Source organism: Quercus lobata, chromosome 4 (genome assembly GCF_001633185.2).
Source record: "Quercus lobata isolate SW786 chromosome 4, ValleyOak3.0 Primary Assembly, whole genome shotgun sequence".
Classification (NCBI taxonomy): domain Eukaryota; kingdom Viridiplantae; phylum Streptophyta; class Magnoliopsida; order Fagales; family Fagaceae; genus Quercus; species Quercus lobata.
In genome coordinates, this window is record NC_044907.1 from 6,351,112 (window position 1) to 6,365,571 (window position 14,460).

Genomic DNA, 14,460 nt, shown 5'->3' on the forward strand with positions numbered 1-14,460 from the left:
AAGTTTGTCTGATTTTGCTGCACGCTTTGGTATTTGTTTAACTCTTGTGGCGTGAATGATACATGGGCCTTTGGGCTTTCGTTGTCTACATCCCATTCCTTCTTCGGATTGGGCATTGCTTGGGTATGGGCTTTCCCCCTTGTACTTGGCCCATGTCTTTTTACCATGCGTTTGTGGGCTGGCTAGTGCTCTTGCCATGCCACTGCATTCCTCCTGCTATAATATCACTTATCCCTTTTCCTTGTTGTTAGTTCTAGGCTTATGGGCTAAAGCATCTGCCATGTCAATTTCTTATATTATTCCTTCTTTTGGTTTTACTGCCCAGCACTCTTGCTGGGCCAACCCATTTCGTACCTTAGGCTTCCTTGGCTCATTTCATTCTTTAGGCGTCCTCGGCCCATTTCATCCTGCCCTACTTCTTTCATTCCCATGGGTTTTTTGCTAAATCCTTTGGGCTTCCTCGACCCAATTATCATATCCTTACCTTTCGGGCTTATTGGCATTTGAGCCAACTCCATGAATTTACTAATTCCTTCCTTTGGGCTTCTCCTGCCCTTTTTTTACTTTCTTTCCATCTCTTAAAATTCCCATGGGTTTACTACTTCATTCATTGGGTTTCCTCGACCCATTTGCTTTCTCCTTGGCCTCTTGTTATTTTTTGTGGGCCTGTTAACCATTATTCCTGCCATTCTAGCCCAATGGTCTTTATTTTACTATTCTCTTTCTCCATCTTTTTCATATTGCGGGGCTTCTTCTGCCATTGGGCCCTTTTGTCAAAAGTGGGCATCAACATTCAGCCCCCTGAGCATATGAATTGCTCCTGCAGTTCATATGCGAATATATATATATAATCTCTTTTCTCTTTCTTTTTCATGGGTTTTTTGAACAGTGGGCCTTGCCTTATTTTCTTTCTTGCCATGAACAGGGTCGTCTCTTCGAATTCCCTAGTTTAGCAGTTATTCTCAAACACGAATTCTGCTTCATTAATATGATGCTTCTTTTAGCGGCTGACCCGTTGCTTCCTTTCACATCACTTTTATTGTCTTTAGTCCATAAACTCTTCCCTTTCCCATCATTCACTCAAAATGCTTTCTTTATTCCTTTCTCTTCATCGTGTCATCTTCCTCAAAACCTCACCACCCATCTTCCTTGTTCAAATAATCCGTTATGTCGCATGCAAAAGATGAAGGTTCTTCCCGCTGTAAGGGGAAAGAAGTCGCCGCCGATGATCCTCTTGCCAAAACTGTAGATGAAGAAACTCCTTCTCCGAATCGGACCACTTTGAGAAGGAGGAAGGGGGTTGCAACCCAAATAGTGAGTGCCATCCCCTCATCAATCCATGGTACGATGCTCACATTCACTTCCTTGTGGTGCCTGGTGACTATTTACCTCTGTCGCCAAGCCATGTGTGGCTTTCTATTTGCCGCTGTGTTACGAAGGTTTCTTAGGCCCTTTTGGCTTCCACCATTCCCGATCTTGATATACGCCAAGGGATATCGCTCCTCGTGCCCATCCTCTTCGAATTTGGGTTGGGTGCTTTCTTGGGTTGGAAGGAGTGGGTGGATAAGGAGTTGTTTGACGTGGGTTTCATGGCGGCATTATAGCAGGCTGGTGTGTTGAAAGCCATCGTTTCATCTCGATGCTTGTTTAACTATCGCAACTTGTTCAATCTTCGTCATTTGGTTTGCTGATGTGTAGTGCCTATAGGAAAAATATAGTTTATATCGCAAACAAAACATACGCAGTGGAAAATTAGTGGATCTACTTCATTCGAAATTGATAACATGTACTATGTAAATTTCAGAATTTAAGAACAAGATAGCGTACCTTGGTGCAATGAAATTCAAAACCAAAGATTAGAAGTACTTGAGAACACTTTTAATCTTCACTCCAATTTCACTTATGCCCAAGAAGTGTGGTCTCTCAATCAGTTTACACGTATGTGTTCAAGAGAGAATAAGAGAGTGGCTTACACTCACATACACACCATTTCATACCTTCCATACATTACAAAATTCTATATGTTTCTCTCCTTATATATAATTGATTATCTAATTGGGCTAGCCTTTTGGGACATTCCAATTAGGCTTTAGTATGTGGCTTGGAGTGGGACCAAGAGGGACAAATTAGACTCTAGGTCCAATGGGTTTTAGGCTTTTCTGTCAACTCTTGATAAGCCCAAAATTACTATTAATTATATTTAATACCACTATATAAATATAATTGCACTCTAGACCTTATTAATAAATTATATCCCAAGACTTTATTATACATTCAACCCCTTCATTAAAATATTTGTAGTAATACAAAGTCATGAATGTTGACTGCCACTTTGAAGATTACTACATCTTAATCCTTGAGTACCCGGTTTAATCCTTTAAGTTATTCATCATATATGTATGAAATCCAATTTCATAAATATATACTTTTGAAACTTCTTACTAAAGTGGTTAGGCCTAACTCTCTGAATAACCATACTCATTAAACTGATCTCAAGAGAATATTTTATATCTCCAGGGAATATTTTATATCTCCGTTAAGAGATTATGAATTCCATCTTGAGAATATATGTTCCTTCAACATTAAATGTGGCTGCCCAACATACTGAAGTTTTGATTGTGACTTTAGATTCCACTCCTGATATATCAAAGCAACCTACATTTCATGATCAGGTTCATTATATCTTTTGTGACTAAATCACATAAATCCCATACTATGCATCTCATGGACTATATGATAATATCCAAATATTCATATTATCATTATTTTAGATAATAATAAAACAACTTTATTAATCATAACATAATATCATACATAAAGTCATACATAGCATCATACAATAGGATTTAAATGGCACACATCCTAACAACACCACCCATACCTTCTTCATTTCTTGCGGTGAAATCACTGTGACCTTGGAAGATGTGGCAAACCAATTGTTATTGCCTATCCTTGGTGATATGGACCCGAGCAATATTGAGCTTTCCGCCAAGGAGGAGGTTGTGGAGAATGAGTTGAGGAAAGAGATGAGTGGGAATGCGAAGTTGTCCCATTGGGTTGGGGCTTTTTCCAATGCTTCCAATGCTGTTCGCCGCGTGGCCTTCGTTGTGTTTTGGCTTTGTAAGTTTATCTTTGGCTCTCACCCACATTATGCTGTAAAACCTCTTTACTTTTATTTAGCCATAAAGATTTTTGTCGGGTTGAGTTTGCGGGAACGTTGTGCCAAGCATTTGGCTAAGTGCAAGTCCGTCCATTTTGCCAAAGAAAAGTATCGGCCTTGTCCGAAGATTATTACTGATTTTTGTGGTCGTTTCTTTTCTGATTTTCCGTTGGCTTACTGCTGGGTTAAGTTGAAGCCATTTGGGCATCTTGCCATTGAATTCTTTGACAAGGGAGCTGGCTTTTGTTGGAGGGCTTATAGGAATTTAGGTAATGGTTTCACCTGTACTGATTCGGTCATGGGTCCCTTAACAGACATTGTTGGGACCACCACCCCATTGACTGCCTTTGATGAGAGGTGGATCACGTACTTGGTAGCCACCAATGCTAGGTGGTTGCCTTATCTAGTCGACGAGGGTATCCGTTTCATTCACTATTCTGCCAACAGAGTGAGGAGATAGTTTGGGTTGGATTAGGACATACCCAATGATTTTGCTACCATCCTAGAGTCTACTACTTCCATTCGACCTTTTCTACTCCCCAATGCTTTTGAGTTTTAGAGCAAGCACTTTACAACAGTCACCATTCCGGGTTCATAGAGAGAGAGCCTTTACACTGCTGCGATGCATGGGTATTGGCAAGCCGTAATGACTTCCTTTGGGCAAGAGTTGTTGGGTGGCCGTGGATTTTCCCTTATTTCTCCTGAGGATCTTCATGACATTATTTCTGCCAACCTATGGTTGGTACTCCCCACCAAGTTCGCAATGGCATATGCTTGGAAACAAAGCAGGTCTGCTATATTTAAGTGGCAAGAGAAGGAGAAAAGGTGGTATTTGTATGCTGGTGGGTATCTGCGAGTTGGGAGAAGAGGGTGAAGGTGGTGAACCTTCCTATGCCCGCAAAGAAGGGATCGGTGTCTTGGACTGTTAAGCCCAAATCTGCTAAGAGATGGGATGATTCTTCTGAGACTTGTTCTGACATTGTTCCCTATGGGGGGTGGCCTTCCTCCTATTGGAAACATAGTCCTTGTGAGCTCTCCTCCTCCTTCTACTCACACTCGTTCCAGTAGGCGTTCTACTGCAAGCAAGCCTAAGCCTTCTGCTCCAAGGCTAGCCCTTGATGCTCCTTCTTCTAGCAAGACCCATGGCAGTAAGAGGAAGACATCTCTACCAGCTCCATTTGCCATTGTCGAAAGGAGAGTATGTTATCTCTAAACTTCACTTTTTCTTTATCTCAACTATTCATAGGGCTTTCCTGCGGCTAACTCCATATGCGTGCTTATTCATCTTTTTTTTTTCTTCCTTGTCAGTCTAAGCATAAGGAAGACACTTCTATTGCTTGATGAGCTCGAGTTTAAGGTACATTCATTTCCTTTGCATGCATCTTCATCGCCACATATTGCCGTGTGCTTTCTCTTTCTTTTGCATGTTTATTTATTCCTTCTTCCAGCCTTAACACCTGCCTTTTATTTATTTATTTTTAGGTTGATCCCGAGCCCTTTTTTGTTTATCACCCCACGAGTGGGGAAGTTCTTGATGCTATAGGCATGCCCATGGAAGGCTTCTTTGATGGGGCAGATATTGTGGCTGAGGCCATGGACTTTGCAACTGCTATTGTGTAGGGAGCTCCGGCTGAGGCTCTAATTCTTCCATCCAAAGCCTGTTCCATTGATACTATGTTTGTTGAGAGGATTTTGCAGTAGAGGGCCTCAGTTTAGGAGTTGATCAGGGTTAGGTTTGTTGTGGAGTTTCTACTGGATCACTTGCAAGAGATTGCTCAAGCCTTCTTTATGAACAAGGTTTAGCCTGCTGTGGATGCCATAGATGCTTGCATCAAGGTCTTGAAGAAGGAGGTGGCAGACTTAGAAGCACATTGTGAGCGCCTCCTTTCCGGTGTTACTGGCCCTAGTTGCTTTGGAGAGAGACCCTTATTTCAGGCCTTTGATTAGACTATTACATTATGTATCTTTATTTCCTTCCCCCATGTTTATTTCTCTTCCCTCTCTCCCTCTCTCCCTACTCAGTACACTTCTTTATTTCTCTAGTACTTATTTGATAAGTCTGGTATGACTTATATATTTTGGATTTGTAATCTATTATGCCATATCTGTTACAGCTACTACTATGTTTTTGTGATACAGTATGTTTTGCTAATATTCCATGGTCTTCATTACTCTTTGGTTTTTTGCAATTAATCATCATTTACAAATGAAAAAACACTACAACGCTTTCTTGTGACATTATCCCTTGCAAGGGTGGTCACTTGGAGGGAAAAAAAAACATGAAAGAAAGGAATAACTACATAATGTTTCTTAGGCATAATAACTCTTTAACCATTTGCCATTAATGGGGTCCATTAAATCTTTTCCATCCATTTGGGCCAAATGATAATATCCACTTGCATGTGCTTCCCTTACCACGAAGGGTCCTTCCCATTTTGGCAAGAATTTAGACGGTCCTGTCATACCTCGCTTGATCTGGTCCACTATTTTTAATACAAGCTGTCCTTCTGCAAACACCCTTTCTTTAGTTGTCCTACCATAAGCTTCAGTCATCCTTTGCCTATATCTGAGGCTGTGCACTTGGGCTTCCTCCCTTTTTTCGTCCAACCTTTCCAGGTCCTTGCATCTTTATGTCACAAAGACTTCCTACTTTTTTTCTTTCTTTAATGCCATCATAACCCTTAAAGAAGGTATCATCACTTCTGTTGGGCTTATCACCTCCGTTCCATAGACTAAAGAGAAGGGAGAAAATCTTGTGACAGATTTGGCGAACTTCTGTAGGCCCAAAAGGCGTTTGGCAGATACATTACCCATCCTCCAGTGTATTCTTGGCTCATCTTGCTGATAATCTTGATGAGGGTTTTTTTTTTGTTATCTTCGCCTACCCATTCCCTTAGGGATAATAAGGCAATGATTAATGGTGCTTGATCTGATAGAACTTCAGCATCTTTCTTACCTCTTTATTGACAAATGGAGTACCATTGTCACTTATAATTCTATGAGGTACTCCAAATTGGACAATTATGTTTTCTTTGATGAAGTTCACCATAGCTCCTCCTCTGGCTTTGCGGAGTGGTATGGCCTCTGTCTATTTAGTAAAGTATTTCGTAGCCCCACTAAATCAAGCCCCCATGTGTGAAAGGGCCATGAGGTGACCATGCTATGTAAGCTTTGTGGATGGGTGTAGATTAGGTTGGCTTGCACTTGGTAGTTGTGGTATTTTTTTACAAATTCTACCGTATCCCTCTTTATAGTGGGCCAGTAATAGCCCATCTGCAGCATTTACCGATATAGCTTCTTCTTTCCTTGGTCCTTTCCATATTCCCCTACATGTACCTCCCCTCTCATTTTTCCAGCTTCTTGGGGACCCAAACATCTTAATGGGTCCCCGTCGTACCCCTTTTTGAAAAGGATTTCCTCATGTAAGAAGTAGTGGATTGCTAGCTTCTTGAGCTTAAATCTCTCACTATGCTTTTGTGGTAGGACACATTCTGTCAAGTATTGCATGAATGGGCTTCTCTAATCTTCATTGGCAAATACGACATAACTTTCTTCCCTATCTATAGCCAAGTGATAGGCCTCACACTGGGTATGGACTAGGTCCGATCCTTACCCATGTCTAGCCAATAAAAACCCGTCCTCTAGAGCCTACGATAAAGGCTGATCTCGCTGTAGAACCCACAGGTTCTATCGTGCACTTCCTTTAGTTTTCTTTGGACCTCTTCATGCCCTACGCATCTTGACAAAATTCCTCTTGGCATTTAGCAATACAGTTCCCCTTTCATCAAGACATAGTCCTTTAATGTCTTTAATTTTGCCACATCTCGTTCCTTTAATAGGGCTTCCTTAAAGGGAACCCTCAAATCCTCTTAGCATTCTTGCTTTTCTTGGAACCTTTCGTGTAGTATTTCAACAATGGACTCTCTTCACTTGTTGATTTCAACTCTGGTACTATTTCCTTCAAAGGCTATCTGTGAGCCCGACGCGGTTAGCGTGTCTGCGTACCAATTTTCGCTCCTCTGAGTGTGCTTTATCTCAAATGTAGAAAACTTTTCTTCCATTTTCTGGGCCAATGTCTTGTACAGGGCCAAACTTGGTTCCTTTAAGGAGAAACTCCCCTTGGCTTGGTAGACCACCAGATTGGAGTTGCCTATCACCTTTAAATGTTTGATCCCTATCTCAAGGTTTGTGGCTAACCTCGTGAGATAAGCCTCGTATTCTACGGTATTGTTTGAACACGGAAACTCCAACATGAATGAGAGTGCCTTGGTCTCTTCTCCTTAATGGTAAAGGACCACTCCTATGCCTCCTGAATTTACTGTAGAAGAGCCATCAAACTTCATGACCCATTGCTCTTTGGTTACTTCTGCTGTGGCCATTTCTCTTGGAACCTCATCGTCTAGTAGAAATTCCTCTTCTCCCAAAAATTAGGCCAGCAGGTTCGCTATGGCCTGACTTTTTATCACCTTGGATTTTCCTGCCTTTAAGTCATATTGCGACAATTGTAACAATCACTTAGATATCCTTCCAAAGAGAATAGGTTGTTGGAGAAGGGCTTTGATTGCGTGAGACTTTGTCATCAAATGTATCTCGTAGGCCAAGAAATAATGATGTAGTCTTTGTGATGCATAGACTATTGCCAAGCGTGCCCTTTCTGCTTAGGGGTAGCGGGTCTCCGCATTCCTTAAGGTGTGACTTATGTAACAAACTAGCTGTTCGACACCACCTCCATCTTCCTGGGCTATCAAAGCACCTATGGTAGATGGGCTTGAGGCCAAATAAAGTAGCAATGGCTTTTTGCAGATTGGGGATTGTACCGTAGGGAGGTTCATCATGATTTGCTGTAGTCTTCGAAAGGTTGCCTATTGCACCTCTCCCCATTTGAAGCCTTATCCCTTTTTGAGTAATTTTGTAAAAGCTAAGGTGATTGATGCTAAACTAGGGATGAACCTCCAGATGTAGGAAACCTTTCCCAGAAAGCTCTCTAATTCCTCCACTATGGCTAGTGGCTTCATGGTTGCTATGGTCATGGCTTTAGTTAGGTCCACGTCTATTCCTCTGCTGTGGAACCCCAGAAATTTCCCCACGGACACTCCGAAAGCACATTTCAGTGGGTTCATTCTCAACTTGGAGAGTCTGCATCTTTCAAATACCTTTCTTAACACTTCAACATGGTCTTCTCGTCTTCTTGATTTCACGACTATTTCATCCACATAGTCTTCTAGCTCGCGGTGCATCATGTCTTGGAATATGGTGGTCATCATGCGCTGGTAAGTTGCACCTACATTTTTCAACCCAAAGGGCATCACAATGTAGTAAAAATTACCTATGGGCATTCTAAAGGTAGTTTTCTTCACATCTTTTGGCGCCATTCAAATCTAGTTGTACCCATTGAATTCGTTCATGAAAGAAAACATGACATTCCTTGCTGTAGAGTCTATTAATAGGTCCATGTTGGGTAGCGGGAATTTGTCCTTGGGACAAACTTGGTTAAGATTTCTGAAGTCAACACATCATCATATTTGCCCAATTTTCTTCTTCACTGGTACAATGTTGGACAACCATCGCGGGTGTTGGATGGGTTTGATAAAGCTAGCCGCTAGTAGCTTTTGTACTTCTTTCACTATCTGTTCTTCTATTTTGGTATGAATCGCTCTGGCAAGCTGAGCCACTGGCCTAGCCTCGGGATCTACGTTAAGCGTGTGTACCACCAATCTTGGATCAAGCCCAGGCATCTCGCTATAATCCTATGCAAAGACATCTCTGAACTCTTTCAACAGCAGGATTATTTCTGCCTTTTCTTTCTCTGACAAATTTCAATTTATGGAAATAGGTCTTGGCTTTTGTGGGTTTGTACCCAAGTTAATTTCTTCTAACTTTTCTTCTGCCATTACTTGCACGTCTTTTTTTGCTGCAACCTCTCTTTCATTTTCCGTGTTGTTTTCTTCTTCTGAATTTTCTTGGGCCACACAACACATTAAACTCTTGTGCTATGACTCTTGTCTGGGGCCCCCTTGCGTACTGTAGGTGGGTCCCGCGCACCTTCATAACAAGTAAACTATCCTGTAGTCAGGCGTTTAGACCTTGACACATCGTGGTGTATCACTTAACTCCAAAGTGGGCGCTTTTTTCCTTTTCTTCCTCCGCATTAGTAGCTCTCTCAAGTTAGGCTCTAGGTCGTCTTGGACATCCTCCTATCTGAAAATGAAGATGCCTTGTGGTTTGGACATTGAACTTTCACCAGACGGTGCCCATTCATCATAGAACATTGTTTCTACTAAGTGGGCTTTTGCTTGCTCAAATGGTGACGGGTTTGCTGCTATTTGTATCATCCTACCATTCAATCTTCCCTTCACACACTGATGATAGGTAGACAGAACTAGACGGTACTTATGCAACCATGGTCTTCCTAATAATATATGATATGAAACTTCTGTTTTCACCACATTGAAGTGGGCTAAGGAGACTATTGGCCCCACTTTTAACCACAGCTGAATGAGACCTGCAGTATAGTTGCCTCTTCTTCCGAATCCTGTTATTTCCATTGGACATCCCTGAATCTTGCATTCTAAAATTTCTGTTGCTTGTAGCATGCTAAGGGGGATAAGATTTACTGAAGTGCCTATATGGGGATTTGGTTTATGGAGGTTACCAAGTAGAGGGGTCTCTTGTGGTCTGAATATCCTACTTCCATGTCTTCATTGCTGAAAGTAATCTCATTGGTGTCTTGTAGGAAAGCTTTGTCAGCTCTGGTTTCTACTGCGAGGCATTCTACTTTTGCCCTTGAGGCAATGCTTACCAGAGCCTCCGTGGCTATTCTTCATTAGTTGGCTGTGAGTTCCAGCTGATCAAACAAGTTCTTGAACTTAGGACTTTTTTGTAAGGTGGTAATGGCTGCGGCAAGCAGGGCCGGCCTTTCTTCTTCATCCTCTTCTGGATTTGCACAAATAACGACTGTTGCTACTCCTTTTCCCTTGTGGTTCGGGAGTGGGTTTTTTGCACTTCTGGCTAGGACAACTCAAGAGTTCCCTCTCTGATTTTACGATGCACTAGTCTGTGGAGTGCCCAGCATTTTGCGGTAAGGTGCTGTACATAATTATGCAAATGATAGAAACGTGGGTCCCTCTGCTCTTCCTTAGTGGGTTCTCTGGAAACTTGGTTGGGTTTGAAAATCCCATCTGCGATCCATTTGTCTACGAGCGCATCTAGCTCCTTTGGTGTACATGGTAATGGCGGGAGGGGGGGAGGTCTCGTACTCCCTCCCATCTAATTTTCTCTTCTTCTCACCAGTGGATACTGCCATAGCCTGCAGTGTGGATCTCCGCTCCTTGGGTCTGTCAGAGTTAGGCTTTACTGATTGGGCAGTTTTCCAAGCCTTTTGCAATAGCTGCATGAATTACGAGATTTCCAGGTTCTCTAGGACAGCTCTGTACTCCATGATCATGTTACCCATGCACATTTCCACCAACGTCTTCTCTTCACAGTGATCATAGCAATTGAGGGTTATGTCCTTGAACCTCTTGATGTACTCCATTAGGTCTTCACCATTCTTTTGCTTGGTTCCTTGCAAAGTTGCAAGCGTTACAATTTCTTCCCCGTGGAAATACTTGATGTAGAATATGTCTACCATATCATCCCATGTTGGGATCGACCTTGGCTTCAAACCAGTGTACCAGGTGTACGCCCGGTTGCATAGGGATTTAGAAAACTCCCGAAGATACAAATCCTTGTCTGCTATATAGGGACCGAAGGTGCAAATAAACTTACTCACATGCTTAATAGCACTTCCTTTTCTACCGTCATATTGTACAAAAGTTTGCGGCTCATATCTCTCAGGATATGGCTTACTGAGTATCCTTAGTGGATAAGGAGGCCTTTATGTATAGAATCTCTCCTTGGGCACCTTGGCCCTTTCCTATTCTAAAAGTGCTGTAACTTTGGCCATGGTAATGAAACGCTGTTCTGTGTTCTATGGGCCACCATTGACAGGAGTTTCTTCCTTATTTGCCGCATGCTTGGGGTCATGTTGGCTTCCTTTCTCTTTCGTCTTGTCCGCCTTCATCTGGCGAATCTCTTCCATCAGCTGCTACTGGGAATACTGCACAGATTGCAGCACCTTAATAAAAAAGTTGGTATTGTCAGCGGGGATTCTTTGTTGTTGTTGTGGCCCAGCACCTGCTCCATTAACACCTTTCGCCTGATTAGGTTGGTGGGGTGTGGCTGGCCTTGACTCTGCCTGTAAGGGTAAGGTGCTTATATTTCGCGTTGTTTTTTATCTTGGGGGCATAACTCATGAGGGCTTTATCTGCTTTCCTTGTCTTTTTTCCAACTCCCCAGTGCAGTCACCAATTTAAATGTGGTGGAATTTTTTTGTGTTTTGGGTTGGATTACTCTTGCTGTACCACGACCTATGATTTTGGGGTAGGAGAGTTGGGACTGACCTAACTGAAACACAACTTAGGCCAGCTTGTGTGCAAGTTGGGCACTTCCTGTGCTAACGCGGTTTGGCTTAAACTCCAATACCTTAGATGTACACACCTTTTTCCATTTCTTTTTGATTTTCTGTATTCTTTCTTTCTTTCTCTCTTTTCTTGCTTTGTTTTCTATTCTTTCTTTTTCTCTTTCTATTTTTCTGTTTGTCGTTCTCCCTTTTTTCATTGTGTACGTCTATGGCCTTTTATACTGCCTGCCATGATAGGATTTGCCATTTTTACCCTTTAACCGCTTTTAGCTTGTTGTAGGTATCCTTCTAAGACTGCCCACTGGTCTGCTGGCTGCCCAGCCACCACCACTACATTGTGTTGGCTGTGCCACGCCTCATCTCCAAACAAAAGTGGTTTTGTTTTGTCTCTTACCTCCCTTGACACTCCCATCTGGATAACGGTTAGACATCTCCCTTATCAACCTCTATAGCATGCATCTAGTGATTCCAGCTCATGTTTACCTCTTTTGGGTAAGATGTCATCCCAGTAGGACATTTCCCCCAAAAGAGCTTGAGTGGGAACCCCAAAATAGGCTCCCCCTTTACCCCTACCTCCAAACCACACCCTTTTATACCTCTAGCCCATGGCTCACCTCCCCTGTATTGGTTGGATATAGGTAGGTGGTGCCTGAGCCTTGTGTGCATGCTCCCCTTCCGTCTGAGCCCATTGCTTTTCTAGATCTCACGCGTTTGCCATTGCCTCTAGGTTTGTCTGATTCTACTGCACACTCTGGTATTCATTTAACTCTTGTGGTGTGAATGATACATGGGCCTTTGGGCTTTCGTTCTCTACATCCCTTCCCTTCCTCGGATTGGTCATTACTTGGGTATGGGCTTTCCCCATTGTACTTGGCCCATGTCTTTTTACCCTGCATCTATGGGTTGGTTGGTGCTCCTGCCATCCCATTACACTGCTTTTGCTATGATATCACTTATCCCTTTGCCTTATTGTTACTTCTGGGCTTATGGGCTGAAGCATCTACCATGTCAATTTCTTATATTATTCCTCCTTTTGGTCTTTACTACCCAGCATTCCCACTGGGCCAACCCATTTTGTACCTTGGGCTTCCTTGGTCCATTTCATTCTTTGGGCGTCCTTGGCCCATTTCATCCTTCCCTACCTCTTTCACTCCCATGAGTTTTTCTCTAAATCCTTTAGGCTTGCCTGGCCTAATTACCACATCCTTACCTTTCGAGCTTATTGGCTTTTGAGCCAATCCCATGAATTTACTAATTCCTTTCTTTAGGCTTCCTTGTCCCATTTTTTACTTTCTTTCCATCTCTTACGATTTCCATGGGCTTACTACTTCATTCCTTGGGCTTCATCTACCCATTTGCTTTCTCCTTGGCCACTTATTATCTTTTGTGGGCCTGTTGACCATTATTCCTGCCATTCTGGCCCAATGGTCTTTATTTTATTATTCTCTTTCTCCATCTTTTTCATATTGTTGAGCTTCTTCTGCCATTGGTTCCTTTTGTCAAAAGTGGGCATCAACAGGAAGCTCTGATACTAGCAATAAACAACCAAGATCATTAGCCTAATTCATGCTCTAATCCCATTAGCTGAGGAAAATCTAGCATTTAATGCTAAGTCAGAACTCCAGCTACTATTACCCAAAACAACAAGAACACTCTAAAGCTGAACATACCATTCTTGGTCAAATCCTAGGAACGATTTTCTAAGGATTTTTTGAAGATTGAGACTGATTTTGGTAGAGATTATTTGCCAAAAAACCCCCCTTAAACTCAACTATAAATACAACTCTTCACCAACACCTTAACACACACCAATAGATAAGAACAACTCTCTCATAAACTTCTCTATTTTCCTCTCCCTTTAATTTTCTTAAGCTCTTAGTGAGATTTTGAGCTTTGAGTTCTTAGTTTCAAAATTAGAAACTAAACTCTTTAGCTCCTAGCTCATAAATACCCCTCACACCTCTACTCATAAGCTCTCATCCATCTCCAACAGAAAGTCCCAGCAGCTTTACTAAATACTCTCTCTCTCTCTCCTCACACTACAAAAATGGCCCTCACTACTCACTACATATATCCATGAACATACCCTAGCATAATAATAATCTTCCTGCGCTAGTTGGAATCTCTCTCTCTCCCTTTATCTCACACTAAGCTTTCTCCATTACTTGTTATAATGGACCACATAGTGTTTGTTTACTCCTTTACTATTGAAGGCTATAATGTATTGTTACTATAGAGTTTTTCCCTCATGTTCTTGTATTGGAGGACTTCTTCTCATTAGAACCTATGGATGATGATTTTGAAGATGTAGATACTCTCCTTAATTTATGAAATAATTAATGGCTGGAGGTTTATTCTGTTCTGTTTTATTTTACTATTGGAATACATTACTGTTGGAATATTTTATTGCTGGGCTATTTTTTCTATTGCAGTAGGTTTTTCTATTGTGCTGACGTGTCTACTGTAGGAAACGTTTTTGGGCCATCCCATAATCCTTGCTAGTCCTAACCTAGGCCCAAGGCATAAAATAAGGCGAATTTATCAAAAGCTTCACTGATAACCCTTGGGCCGTGCTTTAAGCCCATTGCTGAGTTTCGGTTTAGGCCCTTAACCCAACACAAATCTCATTTGTCGAAAGGAAAACTTTTCTACCCCCGACAAGAATAAGAATCAATGTACTTGAATCTATAATTATTTGTTTCATAGAGAAAATCATGCAAAGAATCTATAGTTATTACTTTTACAGGATGAAATGAAAGAACATGACATACTGGCACAAACCAAACTGTTTTGGTAAAAAAAACTACTGGCATATGGAAAGAATAAGAATATGTGTACC